This window comes from Ictidomys tridecemlineatus, chromosome 1, assembly GCF_052094955.1.
Source record: "Ictidomys tridecemlineatus isolate mIctTri1 chromosome 1, mIctTri1.hap1, whole genome shotgun sequence".
Taxonomy (NCBI): domain Eukaryota; kingdom Metazoa; phylum Chordata; class Mammalia; order Rodentia; family Sciuridae; genus Ictidomys; species Ictidomys tridecemlineatus.
The window spans coordinates 193,200,522-193,217,950 of NC_135477.1; the positions used below are offsets into that span (position 1 = coordinate 193,200,522).

At 39.2% G+C, this 17,429-nt stretch overlaps 2 pseudogenes; one reads left to right on the plus strand and one right to left on the minus strand.

The window, feature by feature from the left end:
* The first annotated feature begins 772 nt into the window (after window positions 1-772).
* Window positions 773-6,152, plus strand: LOC144367350 (ras-related GTP-binding protein C-like; annotated as a pseudogene).
* Window positions 6,153-11,301: 5,149 nt separating this feature from the next.
* On the minus strand, window positions 11,302-12,594 carry LOC144367351 (zinc finger CCHC domain-containing protein 14 pseudogene; annotated as a pseudogene).
* Between the last annotated feature and the right edge of the window lie 4,835 nt (window positions 12,595-17,429).

Below are 17,429 nucleotides of genomic sequence, written 5' to 3' on the forward strand. Positions count from 1 at the left end.
GGCCTGCGGCAGCGGTGGTGGCAGAACCGGAGGCGGTGACAGGCTGGGCGACGGCGGCAGCAGGCCAGGCCGTCGAGGTGCCACAGTGGCAAGCAGCGGGGCTTAGGCGTCAGGCGGCCTGGCGTCCGCAGCAGGAGGCGGGGCGGCGGCAGCAGAAGGCGGGGCGGCTGCAGGCAGGGCTTCCTTGGTGGCGACAGGCGGATAGAAGGCGGCCAAGGCAGGCTGGTCAGAGCAGCCTCAGTGGCGGCAAGCAGTACAGAGGTGACTGCGGCAGCAGTCGGGTGGGAGGCAGAGGCAGCCGCGGCAGGCAGGTCTGAGGCATTGGCGGCAGCGGCGGTTGTGGCAGGCGTGTGGGTATGTGGGGCACGGTGGCACCGCCTGGTCTGTCCTGGCTTGTCAGGGCTTGGGCGATGGTGTTCTGGTTTCTGCCACCCTGTCCCTGCAGTTTGGGGGCGGAGGAGACGCCCCTGACATGTAGTTCCGACTGGGTGGATTGGTTCCCAAAGGACTTCTTCTCTGGTGGAGAGGAGGATGAGGTGGTGGCCCCGGGACCCCTAACAGCTCAAAGCTGAGGATTCTGCTCTTGGGGATGCTGCAGAGCCGCAAGTCCTCATTCAGAGGGTGAGTTGGTGGTGTTGGGTCCTTCTGTCCTCCCTTAGCTCCCCTCCAGTGTCCCAGGTGGCCGCTACCTGGAGGCCCAGAGGAGGGTGATGGTCATGCTGGCCTACATCCGGGTCACAGCTCACTTTCTCTCACACTCACACAAGTGGGCATGGAGCCAAATGCACTAGGATCCCGAACTCTGGCAAAACTGACTGGAGACAGACCGAAACCTCCCTGGGGACACAGGCCCTGGGGAAACACACTCTCCAGATCTCACTAGGAGAACTTGTTGGATTCGATCTCCTGTACTGGCTTGCTTCAGGTGACCTGAGTTTGCAGGGATTCCCAGCCAAGCCCCAGGGAGCAGGGTCCAAAAGGGTTTTGAGTAAGGCACCACACATTTAAATACTACTCCAGAGGAGTCTTGGCTCCAACGCTTTTGGGAATTGGGTAATGTCACTCCACCTACTTAAATCCTAGTGACCTGGTGAGTGTAGTTACTGGTGGTATTCGCCTTGTAGATGTGTAGTTAGAAACATCTTTGAAAACATTGAAAATGTTTTGCAGATACACATTTGTCCATTTGTTTTCACTTTGGGTTTGTCAGAAACGAATGGAGGACCATATACTGTTTGGTAAAAGGGAAAATAAAGGCAAAGTTGATTTTGTTCATCCTCATTACACACAAAACAAACTTCTAAACTATTATTATGCACACCTAGTATTTCCCCCTTTCCACTTTGTTGGAAAAGTCTATGCAAAAAAAAAAAGTCTGTGTGATATTTCATAGTTGTGATGTTTTTAAAAAGTACCCTCTTGAATTTGCTTTATTACTGTGTTTTATTTACTTTTCTTCTCACCTCTACAAAGACTTGGGTGTACTTATGATAGGTTTTCAGCAAACTGATTTTAGCTCCTCCCATTTGTTACAAAAACTTGGAAATCATTTTCTTTTCTACAGTGTAACAGTGAGGCAAATTAATTTTATGTTATGATTGTATGGATTGTGAATATTGTGATTCTTAATATTTGCATTTACAATTTCTTTTCTCAAGAGGCCTATCTAACCTATCAGCTTCCACAAGTCCCCCACATGTTTTGGACATTTTCTGTATAATTACATTCCTTGTTTATTTTTTCCACAAGAGTGCAAACTTAATGAGGGAAGATTTATTAATCCTCAGAGCCTGGGGTAGGCATTGGAGTAATTTTTGAATGACCAAAACTTCTGGAAATTTTGCTACAAAAGTTTAATGATATTAAATTACAGTTGGGCAAGTTTAAATCCCCAATAAAAGCAAACAAACAAAACCCAAAAACAACCCCCCCAAAATAACAACAACGATGTGGGTACAATAGACTGCTAATGCTAGTACTGAGTTTGTTGCAGAGAAAATAGCATAAAATGTTTCAGCTTTAAAATAGATTGAATGGAAAATGATTTAGTGTTTTCCTTAGCTATAAGTAAAAGGATAGTACCAATGCATTTATAAACATTCAGTTTTTACCTTAGTTTGTTTGTTTGTTTATGCCAAAAGATCAAGTTTTCTAATGTTAATCCAGGATGGAGTTTTAAATTTAAATTTTGAAGTTGAAGAGACATAACATTTTTTTTTCTCCTAGCAGGTAGTGTTTTATAAGATGCCACCCATTCTATTTGGAGAGTACCAACAAGATTTATAAAGATGACATTTCCAATAGCTTCTTTGTGAATTTCCAGATTTGGGATTTTCCTGGGCCGATGGATTTTTTTGACCCAACCTTTGACAGCAAGATTATATTCAGGGGAACAAGAGCATTGATATATGTTATTGATGCACGGGTAGTTAGAAATAATTATGTTTACTTCTCTTCCCTGGTGGCAAAAATATGTAGAAACAATGGAAAATTGTTTGTCTCATTGTCATTTGTTTGCAGCTCATTTCTCTACCAGCAGATTTCATAACAGTATTCGATGCAATTGCAGAGGTGCTTTTGGAATAGGCATGTCATTGCAATTTGAAAGAATCAGTTGGTTAGGAGATTTAGTTTACATCCTGAGCCCTAGTTAATGAGCACTTAGCATAGGCTTTCCAGTAAATTTTGCTACACATTACTATTAGCTATTATAGTAGTACTACAACTTACCAAAAAGATCCTGTCAGTGCCCATAACATAAGATGGACTATGAAAAAAACTGAGTCAATATATACTAGAGTGATTAGTTTCCTTGAGTGTCCAAATTGAATTTAGTCCAACAAGCATTTATTGAGGGCCTACTGTGTGCCAGGTAGTCAGATGAATGGTACATGTCCCTATTCCTAAGAATCTTACTTTTCATATCTGATATATTATTTAGGAATGCATTCTGAGTAATAGACCATATATTGGGAACTTTAACATACATGATCTAATTTAATCTTCACAACATTGTGAAGTTAATATTGTAATTCCTGTTTTATAGATGAGTAAACAGAAATCAGAGTTGAAGCAACTTGTTTAAATTCACACATCTAATAAATGGCAGAGCTGGGATTGCTTTAAAAACTATTTAGAAGAATTGTTCATTTCCCCTTTCCTTTATATTATCAGTATTAAAATTTGAGGCATTAATTTGGGATTTTAATTTTTATCTTAAGAAGTGGAAGAACTAACTATTAGTATATTTGAATGTTTGGATATTTCTGAATAAATAGTGTAACATATTTTCTGTGGTTGGGGAAAGAGTTAGTTTGACACTTTCTTAACTCATTCCTTGCCTTTTGTAAGATTCTTTTTATAAAATAATTTTTCTGACTTACAGGATAAATACAGGGAGGCTTCAACAAGACTTCACATTACTGTTTCTAACTGCAGAGTTGGGACTGGGGTAGTGGCTCAGAGGTAGAATGCTCACCTAGCATGTGTGAGGCCCTGGGTTTGATACTCAGCACCATATAAAAATTAATAATTTTTTTAAAAAGGTACTGTGTACAACTAAAATAAATAAATATTTTTTAAAAAAAATAAAGCCTACAAAATTAAGCCAGACATGCATTTTGAGGAATTTATTCCCAAAGTTGTTGGTCTGTCTGATTCTCACAAAATAGAAACAAAGAGGGACATTCATTAGAGGGCCAGTGATAACCTTGCAGATGCTGGGCTAGAAAAAAATCCATGCTGGGTAAAAATATGTATATTTGAAATGAGATCCCTCCCTTCAAAAACAACATGTGTGTTCGATATGAGAGCCCTGAAGATATATTCCCATCTCTGTCATTACAACCTCATAGCTTTCTGTTACTGATAGGACCATTCCTAGTTATGAAATATTCCAGTCTCTTCTTTGTTGAATTCCAAGCTATCTTGTAAGCCTGGTGAAATTGAGAAGTTATTTTCCTATCTTTTCATATTTTCCTGGTGATTGAATTCATGTGACATGTATCCATTGGTGCTTTTGCCCCACCCCCAACGTCCAGTTGCTTTAGGCAAATAATCTCTTGTTATATTTGTTGTTAAAGTCTAGCTTGAATTTCCATACTATCTTTATTAGTAGCAAGGGTCTTTTATAAATGTGGAACACTTTCAAGTCTGGACTGATTCTAATGCATCTTAGTTTTTAAAACACTTTACTTTTATGAAACTCTATCCTTTGTGTTAGGTGGATTTATTCTATAAGTTTGCACACTTTTTCTATGAAATAGTTGAAAGTATTGCTTATTTATAATTATTTAATTAAGAAACTACTGTTAAAGATCACCTGCTAATTAAGATTAATGATTTTCAATTTGCTTTCTATAAGTATATAAGGAATAACTTTGCCCATCTTATTTTTTGTGATATTGGTACAAATGAGCATTTAAAAATACCAAGAAAATGTTCTCTTAATGATACTAACAGATTACAGGGAAAGCAGAGGAGCAACGCAATGTAGTAATTACCTTGTCCTGAGTCTGTTATGGTGACTTCCCTATAAGCTCAATAATGTTTTCTGGGCTTCATGGTCCAAGAGCTTTTAGTAACTCCCCTAGCAAACCATGCAAAAAAGTCTCATTGACTTCTAGTTTGTCTAGATTAAATTTTTAAATAATTTATAGGAAATTAGTGCTTAAAAAATAAAATTCAGTGCTGAGGTTGTGGAGCAGTGGTAAAGCTCTTGCCTCACACATATGAGGCACTGGGTTCCATCCTAAGAACCACATATAAATAAATAAATAAAGACATTTTGTCCATTTACAACTAAAACATTCCAAAAAATAAATGCAAACTATCTTCCTCTAAAAGGTATCCTCCTTTCTTCTCCCACTGTAATCTGTTTTGTTGTTGTTGTTGTTTGTTTTGGGAGGTTTTTTTTTTTTTTTTGGTATGGGGAAGTTATGAGGCTGAGCCTCATTTGCAGCCCAGTTTTGCATATTTAATTTGGAGAGAGGAGCTAGCTGAGCTTCTTAGAACCTCAATAAGTTGCTGAGCTGGCTTTGAACTCTTGCTCTTCCTGCATTAGCCTCCTGAGCCATTCGGATTATAGGTGTATGCCACCACACCCAGCCACCAAATGTAATCTTAGCTTTATATTTTTGTGTTCTTATTTTGAAGATTCAGTTTAAGAAAAAAAGGATCATTTCTCCCATCCTAGTAAATTTAATATATATCTATTATATTTTCCAAACATTAATTTGAAAGGATTCACTGTTCAGTGGTTTCTTGGGCTTTTGTGTTATGCTAGATGATGACATCAAACTGTAAATCTTTTGTGTTTTACTGATTACTGATCTGGTAGCATGATCACTCAAATCAGAGATAGATTATAATTATGTATAGCTTGAGTTTGGATAAATTTTTTAAAATTTTTTGGCGATCTCTTAGAAAATGATTCACTTAATCAAAGAGGAATAAGAAAAACATTTAGCATATGCAATTATATCAGTAAAATACAGATATAATTCTGCTTTTATTCTTTGATAATAGAAGTGTTTCTGAAACAAGTACTATTTTTGTTTTGGTATTGTGTTGTACAGCCTTATATGTTATTTAATAATTTATCGTTTTTTTTATTTTTTGCTAACTTTGATTCTTAAAAGATACTGAACACTTTCCCAATTTTGTTTCTTCAAGAATTCAGGTATTGGAAAATCTTTTCTCTTTGATGTTTTCACCAATATGTACATTGCAACAGACAGTCCCTCCATGTATATGCAGTCTTATGAACTTTGCTGTGTGGTGATTGATCTTGTAATGGATGTGTCTTCTATATGTGGGTGAGTTATATACATAATTCTGGAAGACTTCAGACACGTGGAATAATAGCTCTATTTGTTGATCAAATTTCTGAGGCCTCTGGTAAGTACTATATAAAATGTGATTATGTTGATGATAGTGCCTTAACTTAGAACAAGACTTCTTTTAAAGCAGACTGATGGATCTTACTCTTTGAAATAGCTTGTCAAAGAGCAGTTGTAAAATGTGATGAATGCTGACTTACTTATCTCTGAATGTTTCTTCTACTGTTATTTAAGGGATTTGCACTGTGTCTTCTCACTACCGGGACTTAACAAGATCAAAAACTGTTAACTTATTTAAATGTCAGAATGACAAAGTGCTTTATGAAATGTTTGAATCTTAATCTTTTAGGAGCACATATGTAAGGTAGTCAGAATTCTAGATGTTAGAGGACTTACGCATATAAAAATTTAGCTTACACATCTGAGTTTCCAAAATAAATCTCTGAAATATGAAATATGAGCATTTCCCTTATGTTTACTCACAAAATGAAAGACAGCAAACAGCGATTTTCTGTAATAGGTACAAGAACCAATGAAAATTGGGGTGAATAAGTGGTGTTTCAAAAGCCAAGGCATTCTGTGAATCTTCCGATAGCCCTGATTCCTTTATTATATTAACATGAATTCCCAAGATGATTTTAACTGCTCTTTGGCTTCTAATCCCTGTGTCCTCTGTTCCTGTTCTCAGATTTAACTGTGACCACATCCATCATTTTGGTCTGATTCATTGGTGTTTTTTTCCAGCTAACTCTGGACAGGAGAACGTATTTATCTTTTTTTTTTTTTTTTCAGTGCTGGGCTTAGAGCTCCAGACATTGTGTGGAATACATACACCACCTCCATCCCTGTCTTATCCATTTAAAAAATATTTTTCAGATATTGATGGAGCTTTATCTTTATTTTATACATTTATACATGGTGCTGAGAATTGAACCAACTGCCTCACACTTTCTAGGCAAGTGTTTTACTTCTGAGCCACAACCCAAGGTGTCTTATCCATTTCTGACCCACCTATTCTTATTTCCATTTCTTATTTCTTATTCACTTTTGTGATTACTTGTTCACCTTGGTTTTTTTTCTATAATGAAAATGAGACATATTACCCATTATATTGCTCACTCCTATTTTTTTTTTTTTTTTGGTACTAGGGATTGAACTCAGGGACACTCAAACACTGAGCCGCATCCCCAGTTCCATGTTGTATTTTATTTAGAGACAGGGTCTCACTGAATTGCCTTTGCTGAGGCTGGCTTTAAATTCATGATCCTCCTGTTTTAGCCTCCCAAGCTGCTGGGATTATAGGCATGTGCTACCGAGCCTGGCTTTCCCATTTCTACTTTTAAAAATGGATGAGTATAGTGTTTACTATTTCTTTAAGACAAATCAACATTTCATAATACACATATTTTACAATTTGAAAATCAAATTTAGTTTTAAAATTTATTTAGGAAGGCACATAATGAGATATAGATATCATAATGAACTTCTAAAGAAAATAGTATACCACCTCACTATACTCAACATAGTCTGTACATGCAGTTTTAAGAGCTTAATTGTAGTTAATTTGTTTATTAATTGATTCTGAATTTACATTTTTTGAAGAGGAACTGCATATAATTCTGACAATGTTAGCTTAATAAATGAAGTAGATTTTAGCTCCTGTAGGTCTCCCTTTGCAAGTGTGAATATGCCATAGAATATTTAGTAGAGCATATTTCTTTTAATTTTTATATTTAATCACTTTTTACTACTAGTATTTTTTATATTTTGGATCCTTATTTATAGACTATGTCACTGCAGATTTATGTGAGGAAAGATTTAAAGCCTTCCATATAACATGTATCCTGTGTGAACATGTGGAAGGTATATGAATACATGCGTGTAACAGTGCTGGTCACACAAAGGGAAAGAATGTGTTGTTCACACTTGGTATGCATTTTATTTCATGATGTCATCCAGAAGCTTTTCACTTCATGATTTGAGTACTAACAAGGTTCCTTTTCCTTCCCATCTCCTTTGCAACCTTTAGGGTATGCTGAATCTAAATCTTGTTCCTCATGGCTATGACCTTTGAACTTCTGCTTGGGTAAGAACTAAGCTTCAGATAATCATATTTGCCTGAAGTAAATGTGAATTAGAGACACAAGAAGACCATTTTATATAACTTATTAAAATTAAATATGCTGGAAGCAATAGCACATGCCTGTAATCCCAGCAGCTGAGGAGGCTGAGATAAGAGAATGGCAAATTCAATCCCAGTTTCAGCAACAGTGAGACACTAATCAACTCAGTAAAATCCTGTCTTTAAATAAAATACAAAATAGGTCTGGGTATGTGGTTCAGTGGTTGAGTGCTCTTGAGTTCAATGCCTGGTATTAAATAAATAAATAAATAAATAGAGTAGCAATTCCAAATGTTAGAAAGGATATGTATCAACTATGATATTTTGTAATTACTAATGAGAGAACAAAATAAGTTTTGAAATAATAGTTTTGATACTTTCTTATAAAGTTAAACATATACCTATACAATAAATCAACAATAACACTGTTGGGAACTTACCCAAGAGAAATGAAAACATATGCCCATGGAAGACCATTCTGGAATGTTCATAGTAGTTATATTAATAATAGCATAACTCTGGAGAAAACCCAAATGTCTCTTGTAGGAGCATGAATAAACAAATTGTGGAATGATCCCATAGTGGAATACTACCTGGCAATTCAAAGGATGGGCTCAAGAGACATGCAATGATATGACTGAGCTGCAAAACCCTGTTGAGTGAAAGCAACTGGCATTGTTTATATCGTGTAGCTCTGTAAAAACAAGAAAAGTTTAATACACACAGAGAATGTGAGCCTGCTGAAGTAAGAAATACTGAAGGACTAACGAGATTGGCAAGATGGCAACAGGGAGATGGGCTGATGTATGCTGTTGAAGGCCAGGCTAAGGGCATGGGAATTGATCAGACACTTTTGGTCTTATTTAAGATGGGGAGGTGGAAAGGAGAAAGTTGCCTCAGAAGCACAGCTTTGAGGTTCTCCCTAGACCTGAAGCAAGTAGGGGCAATGAGGAGATTCAGGCACATTCCTGCCTGCTATAAAGTAAAATTCAAGAAAATAAAGAAAATTATAGTATTTACTTCTCCAAGAGTCTATTTCAACACTGTGCTCTATCCATCAGATTAGCATAAGAGAAAACAATAGTTTGTGCAGAGAAAATTAGTTTACAAAATTTAATGGATACCAGATATTCTTTTAGAAAAAATCCAGTGGAGACTATAACACTATAAAATGATATGCAAAACTGCACCAAGAGATATTTTATTCTCATATGGAGAGCAGAAAGGCTGGGAAAAAGGAAATAGGAGCAAACACTGTAAGAAAATACAATCTTGAATTTCTCTTTATTGATGGCAGGTGGATGGAGCAGAAAAGATGCTTCTCCCTGAGGGCCAAACTTGCAGTAGATATATACTTGCTACTCGGTCTGTGGCCGGCTGCCTATGGGCTGATGAGAGGGGATAGTCAAGTCACATTTACAAGGCTCTAGCAGCTGGGATTAGAAACTACCCTCTGTGATCTAGTCAGCATCTAATTCAAGTCCATTTACTGACACAAAAATATCCTTTAGAGGTCTCTATTGATTTTTTTCCTGCACAATATATGTCAATGTTTAAGTTGATAATTTTCCACTTATCCTAATCACAATTAGTTTTCAGATAAAAACATATTTTAAGAAGAATTTGCTGTTAACACTATAGAGGATAATGTTTGAACAACAAAGATTTTACAGAAATCAGTTTAGGGCCCTTGAAGTAAGTTGCCCTTGACAATCTATCTCCTGCAGATAGTCCAAAGCAGTATGTACTGAAATGTGCCTCTTATTCCAAATGTCATCCTGGAACATATCCTGATTAGATTATCATCCTCAATGCATTTCAAAAAAGCCCTTTCAACCTCTTTCTGCCTTCTCTTAGCCAGACTAAAGTTACCCTTTTGCTTTAGAAGTTCTCTAGGAGCACAGCACCAGTTTCAAGTGTGGAATTTTTGCATTTCAGTGGTTCTCTCTGTCTTTAGGATTTCTAGTTACCTCAGGGTTTGCTGAATCCAAGTTTGTTTAGCTGAACTCCTGCATCACATGGTGGTGATGGTAGTTTCACTTAAGTTAACACTGCAGTCTACTATGCAGAGCAAAACATGACTCATCCAGCCTGAGAGGGGAATAGAGCTGTGCATCTGGTTGCAGGTCTTTCTGATGTAAGAAAATCAGTCCAGTATGTGTACCTGTGAGACTACCCTTGGATGGGTGGAGCCCACTCGTCTAAAATCAGATCCCTACCAGGGGATTACACCACAAATAATTATGCCTCCAAATGGGAAATTACAATCACACAAGGGGACAATTGGGGTTCTTAATTGCACATTACTTCAAGTTTCCCCCATTTCCTTCGTTAAGTTTGCGTGTCTCCATAGATTCAACCCTAAAAGGACACTGAAAGAGATTTGACCAGTTTTAAAAGAAATTAAATTGTATACAAAGAAACTTAACAACTAAGAACAAAACCACAAATCTACTCTCTCTTCTGTACTGCATAAGGGTTCCATAGAGGCCATCTGAGTAGCATGCAATGACATTAACTCAAAGGCAGGAAGGAGGCAACAGATATTATCTAGTGGGACACTTTAGGCCAAAGGGGGAATAATTTGGATAGAATCTCCTCAATATGGCTGCCCTTTGAAACATCTGGGGAGCTTTTTAAATACCAGCAGTAATATAGCTAGGAGCCACCTATAACCAGGGGGGAAAAATGGGGATGGAACTAATTTGCAATTTGTTGAATTTTCCAATTGATATGATAGAAATATCACATGGCAGTAAATTTAAGCTACCAGGATGCCAACTGAACACAGATTTGGGAGAATTAGAGCCAGGACTAGCAGGTTGCAGCAGATCATTGAAGAGTCAGGACCTCACCCTGAGACTCTGCTCTCCGTGGAAGGGTGAGGCCTGAGTGAGTGGACAGGCAAATCTTCCACAGGTGATGATAACAGGCAGCCAGTTTGACAATGGCCACCCTCCTCCAATTTATTCCTTCCAGGTTTCTGCTTGCACCTGTCATCACACCTGTAGCAACTGCAGGTCAGGGTCTTTCCCTTCAAATACTGCCACCTTAGAAAAATGTGCTTGGTGCAAGTCTCTTCTTTTCCTCCTGCTGCCTTACACTAAGTTGCTCAGAGAGGGGACTGGTATGGATGTTCTCCAAAAGAAGATCATTTATCCAAAAACAAATATTAAGATAGCATTTGAGACTTATGCTAGGCCATGAGGAAATGGTTTATACCACCCTTCTTCACTTCAAGAAGCTTCTAGTCTGGAGGGAGAGGAAGAGGGATCATCAGTGTCAGGAGAGTGGGGGAAAGAAATCCAAAGGAACTTTGTTGAAGATGCTGTTTAGCTGCTAACCCCTTGTTGCATCTGTTATAACAAACAGAAAGCTAAATGCCATGTGAAGGGCAGTACTTGGCATCATGGTGGCAGCTGTGATGATGGTCTGAACTACCAGGGCTATCTGCACCATGTCTAGAGTGGCTGCAGGCACAACTTTTGTCAAGGACCCACAGCAGATAGTGGGTGACATGGAGCTGCTCTCAGGGAGTCAGGAGAAGACCTGCACGGGGGATGGGGTGTGGATGAGGGCAAGGTGTTGAGCACAGCACTACCAGAGCTCTTGTACACTTTAATACCACTCCTGGGGCCAGACCATTTGCCCCTTTTATTCCAAAGGAAACACTAGTGCACAGAGGATGAGAGGAACTTCCTGTTGGCACCTGCTTGTCAGGTTTGTGCACACAACTCGGCATTCAGTTGGGTGCCAGGAGTAAGGCTGTGGTCAAGAGCTATAGGGGCAGAGGGTGATGGCTTGCTAGTCAAGGGCTGCAGCCAGCCTCATTTTGCACAGGTAATACACGGGTCATGGGTCAGGCAGAGCTCTCAGTGAAGTGACTCAGGAGCATCACAGACTTCTCCTTATCTGAACCCTCCAAGTGCACATGTACAAATATGTTGTTCTCCTTGGAGCTATCTGAGCTCTCTTCCTCTGTGAGCACACCCATGGGACTGGAGGAAGAGCTGGAGTACTAAGAAGATCTGCCTCCTGGGACATCCTGTTTACAAGCTGCTCCACCTCCATCCACCTGCACCAACCACAGATCTGCAGCATGGCCACCACACCCACCCTACACAGGCCCAACGTGTCTGGTGGGGTACACTGGGGCCAGTCCACTGCTGGTGACCAAGGTCAAGTCCAATAAGTTCAGGCCCAAGGAGTCTGAATTCCCTTTTTCCAGCTCCAGTTGAGTCTTAAGATTTTTTTTGCCCTCATAATGAGGAATTCATACTTAGTAAGGCTCAAAAAATTCACCAAGGTGAGCTGCTTAAAGACAGGGTAATACATGTGTGAGTGCAGATTCCTGAGCTAATCCAAAATTCTGTTTTGATCCTGGGGCTGAGGGGCCTGAAGATCAGAGGACATAAAAGAATTGCAGGTGGGGTGTCCTCCTGGGCCTGGTAGACCAGTACTGAGCGAGCGCCTCTGGTGTGGGAGCAGTAAGGCAAGGTAAAGGGTGTACTGGATGAGGGCTGCAAGTGGTGCTGGGCTCAGCTCTGGGAGGATAGGATGCTGGCCACTCCACACAAAGCCCTCCAAGACACAGCCTATCATGGCCCTTACTTTCAGAAGGGAAGGGTTGTGTCACTCACATCCTTTGTGGGTAAGGGAATGGATACCCATCAGAAGGATGGGATGGCTGTGAAATAAAAGTTCTCAAAGTAAAGTAATATATCAGAAATAAAGACAAAAGTCAAGAATGTTTTTAAAGTAGAGGCATGACTGATTGAGTCCACCAGAAGGATCTGGTTCTAACACAGTATCAGCCCCTACATGTTTTATTTATAGCAATACAGATCAAAAGGATCAGTAAGTACAAGGTTTCACTGTGGGAGGAGTCTTTTATTGGTGTTTTCTTTAATCAGGGGTTGTGGAGAGCAGTGACAGAGAATGGGAGAACAGTGTCTGAGATTAGGATGACTCTGATGTCTTCATGGCTGTGGCATGCTCAGTGCCTGGGGAAATTTCCATACAAAGTGGAGGATGCCCAGTTGCTGTGGTAATGCCCTGTATCAGGCGGCTCTGTGCCACAGTCTTATCAGCTTGAACCTTGATCTCAGGCATAGGGTTCCTGGGAATAGGGAACTCTCTTGCTAGGCAAACATATGTTTCACTACCTTTCCTGAACCTACCTTCCTAATAGTAACTTTACAAAATGTACTGTCTTGAGAGCTACACAAAGCTCCTAGCATTGCATGTTGCAGCTGTAGAGCACAACTGCGGAGTAAGATGCATAATGTTGCTAAATCCATAACTTTCATGAACACAAAGAATATACTTGAATAGTTTATATGTTTATTTTTGTGGGATATCAGGGATTGAACTTGGGGGCATTCAACCACTGAGCCACATCTCCAGCCCTATTTTGTATTTTATTTAGAGACAGGGTCTCAATGAGTTGCTTAGTGACTTGACTTTATTTATTTTATTATTTTATTTTTTTGCTGAGGCTGTCTTTGAACTCCCGATGCTCTGGTCTCAGCCTCCTGAGCCACTGGGATTACAGGTATCTGCCACCATTGCATATTCTTTAATCTGATAATGAAATAAAAGTTTGCTGGTGCAATTCTTCAAACTTGATTCTCCATCAGAGAGTAGAGCTGCTCAAACTAATGGATTTCACCTGGAAGTTCTTAACACTGGACTTCCCAGCCTAAGGTTTCCAGCATTGATTGGTTCACACAATGCTCATAGATGGCTTCCTGCAGGTTTGCCAGGATTTGAAATTTGAAGCTATTCTTTCACTACATACACAAGTTGTCCTATAGATATCCTGGTGTTTACCTTGTCCACACTTTTAAAGAGACATGGAATAATCTTCCCCACACCAAAATCAGAACATTTTCCAATGAACACAAGCCAAAGGTTCCCCCAACACCCAGAGAATAAAAATCCCAATGGTCACTCTGGCCGCTAAAGCTCTGTGAGATCTGTTCTCTAATGACCCCTTTGTTTGGAAAACATTCTTTCTCTTGCTTGACACTAGGGTTTTTCCCTGTTGTTCAAGGTCTCATTCTTCTCTGGCTGTCTTGTAGATAGAGGTCTGTTACTTTCCATGTCTGGCCCTTATTTGGTTCCTTCAAACCTGTCATCTTAAGCTGTGGTGACATTATTTCCCCCAATTAAATGATGTGAACTAGGGAGGGGTAAAACCTTTGTTGTTCACCACTGTACACTTAAAAGATGACTCGGGGTCTAGCACATGGTAGGGTGCTTAATAAATATATATTGGTGAATGAAGCAAGCTCCATCACCAGCACAAAGGATGGCACCTGACCCATGGGCAACTACTCCACAGCCTGCCAGGTGACTGGAAGTTGCAACCCCCCAAAGAATGAGTTGTATCTTATTCCCTGCTCAGGAAGTTTACTATTATAAAATTCACCCCAAGTTGCCCCTTGTTATCCTCTTACCTGATTGGCACACACTCTGTAGATCTTACTCCTAGTGAGATGGCATGGGAGCTATCTTGCTCTGGCTCCATTCTGTACAGATTCATAGAAGGCCAGCAAGGAAAATCAAGGCTGGTCCTGGAGAAGGGAGAGAAAATAAAAATGCAGGAGTGAGTGCTAAAGGACTTGGCCTCCTGCCCAGCATCAAGAGCCCACTCCATAGCAAAAGTGAAAGGGTCAACTGCCAGGCCAGATTGGCCCTGGGAGCTTCCCCAGCCCAACCTCATCTAGGTACACTTGGGCAACTGGAGGCCCAAAACAATGAGCCCTGAACAAAGTCAGCAAGATGAACCACACTGCCAGACTCTGGGGCCCAGGTTTTCCTACTTTTGAAAGGTCATGGAAACCTTCAATGAGGAGCTAATATGTGAACTTGAATGTGAAGGAAGAGTAATATCTTTAACAGCATAGAAAAACAGAGGAAAGTTAATGTGTGGATATAACCCATATATACATCTCTATGTAATAGCAGCCACTTTCTAAGAGATTGAAAACCAGATATAATGGTTGTGCAGGACTAATCACACACACCTGGGATAAGAAGCTGGTTTATTATCAGGAGCTAACAAGGCTGTTCTGCAAAAAAGATAGTGACAGCAGCAGCAATGGTGGAGAGAAGCCCCAACTCCTCCTTGAGTGTAACATTTTATAGGCTAGAATCATGGCTGCACACTAGGGGTGGCTTTAATCTTGACTGATATAGTAAGCATCCATTGATCTTATAGAAAGCAAGTTTGTTTCTTGGAAAAAAAAGACAGGCAAGCAGTTTTTCTGTCTCTCAGAGGGAGAAGAGGGATGGCATGTCTGTTTCATCTTCTCAAGGAGAGAACAGGGAAACCAGTATGTCCCCATCTCGGGGGTTGGCAAGTTGTCTCCTGTTCTCTCATTGAGAGATAGGATATTTCTCATTGAGACCAGCATATTTCCAAGCCGGTAGGTTTTGTCTTGGGCTACATTCTATTTCTTGTAAATAAAAACAATATTCATGAAGTAGAGATGAGGAAAAGAAAGATGTCTACTAGTCGTGTATTTATATCTGAGTATAGGAAGATTATGTGTGATTAATTCTACTCTATTTCCTATTCCCATCCTCCTTTCTGTCTCTTCATTCCCATTTGTCTAATACAATGAACATCTATACTTCCCCTTCCTATCCCCCTTTGTTATTGGTTAGTGTTCACATATCGGAGAGAACATTTGATGTTTGGTCTTTTGGAACTGGCTTATTACACTTAGCATAATATTCTCCAGTTCCATCCATTTACCAGAAAATGCCATAACTACATTCTCCTTTATACCTGAGTAATATATTGTGTATAAATAACACATTTTCTTTATCCATTAATCTGATGAAGTGTACATACAATTTTTTTCTTCCATAACTTTTGAATATTTTGAATTGAGCTGCTACAAACATTGATGTGGCTATGTCACTATAACATACTGATTTTAAGTTCTTGGTCCTGGTCTCTTTTCAGCAATATTCCTGGGAACTAGGAAGATTTCTGGAATATAATGTAAAATAGAAGGTCCTCAGGAAACTGTTGAGGAAGTTGCAATTTTGTGCACAACAAAAATCTATATTGAAATTTTAGAGAAAAATATAAAAGACTCATTAGGCATAGTGTTTCAGGGTTTTATATTTGTACAATCACCCAAATTTAGGATCTTTTACTTTGATTTACAAATTCAAGAACTCAATTCTGACAAATGTTCAGAGGTAAAAATTAATCAGCATTTTAAAATATTCAATTATTCATTTCACAGGTGGCTGATATATAAAAACAATATATCACAACCAGAACACTCACATCATTTATCCAATGCATTCCATTCTAAATACATAGAAGGTGAAATGTCAAATTGGTAGCCAGAAGTTGAGTTGTTAATCTCAGAATCAGACCATAGGTAAATATAAGGTGATGTCCTCCAAGTTACAGTGAGTCTTAAGGAAACATCCCTGCTCATAGAGGAGAGCACCTCCTCTCAAGAAGATCCAGTGAACATTCATTGAAGCCCCAATATTAACCAGCACTAGGGATACACATATGAATAAGAGATAGCCTCACAAGTGGTTCTTCATGTAGTGAGGACAGTTCATTGACAGAACGTTTCTCCCTTTGTGGGTAAGAAAACTTAGCTGATGGGAGAGTATATATCACCTGGGTTCTTTCCACCCTGCACAGGGCCCAAGGCTTATTTCTGTCTTTCTAGTGGAGCTTCATTTATTTTGTTGTCACAGAATTTGGCTATTGTCAAAACATACTATTTCTGCATTTTAACCTTTGCATATTTCCTGGCTTAAGACTTATCAGCCCTAGTATAATGGTTATAGATAGCTTTCCTTATCCAATGTGATATGAAATTCCTTGATTTAGAGAACTGTAAGGGCTGCTCTGAACTAGTAGAAATAATTATTAATTAGAAATGTGTAGAATAATTGTGTCAATATTAGTTTTATAAACTTTCTTTTATGATTCAGTTTTTAGATTGATAATATCAAAACTATAACCTTATAATAGAATTATCCTTGACACTGATACAAGCAGACTCTTTTTCTTCAAATCTGGTGCTATGATTTACCTATATGTTTTCCCAAATCTCATGTGTAAGACAATAGAAGGTTAGATGTGAGACAATTGGGTTATAAAAGCCTTAGACCAAGGAGTAAGTTAATCTCTAAGTGGTAATTGAAAGCAGTTATGGTATGGCTGGAGAAAGAGTGTTCCCAGGAGACATTACTTTGAGGCATATATTTTGTCTTTATTGTATAGAGTGTGTGCTCTGACTTTGAGGCATATATTTTGTCTTTATTGTGTAGAGTGTGTTCTCTCTCTCTCTCTCTCTCTCTCTCTCTCTCTCTCTCTCTCTCTCTCTCTCTCTCCAAACACACACACACACACACACACACACACACACACACATTTCTAATGTTGTATTTTGAGCCACTTAGCTGTACCTCAGCCT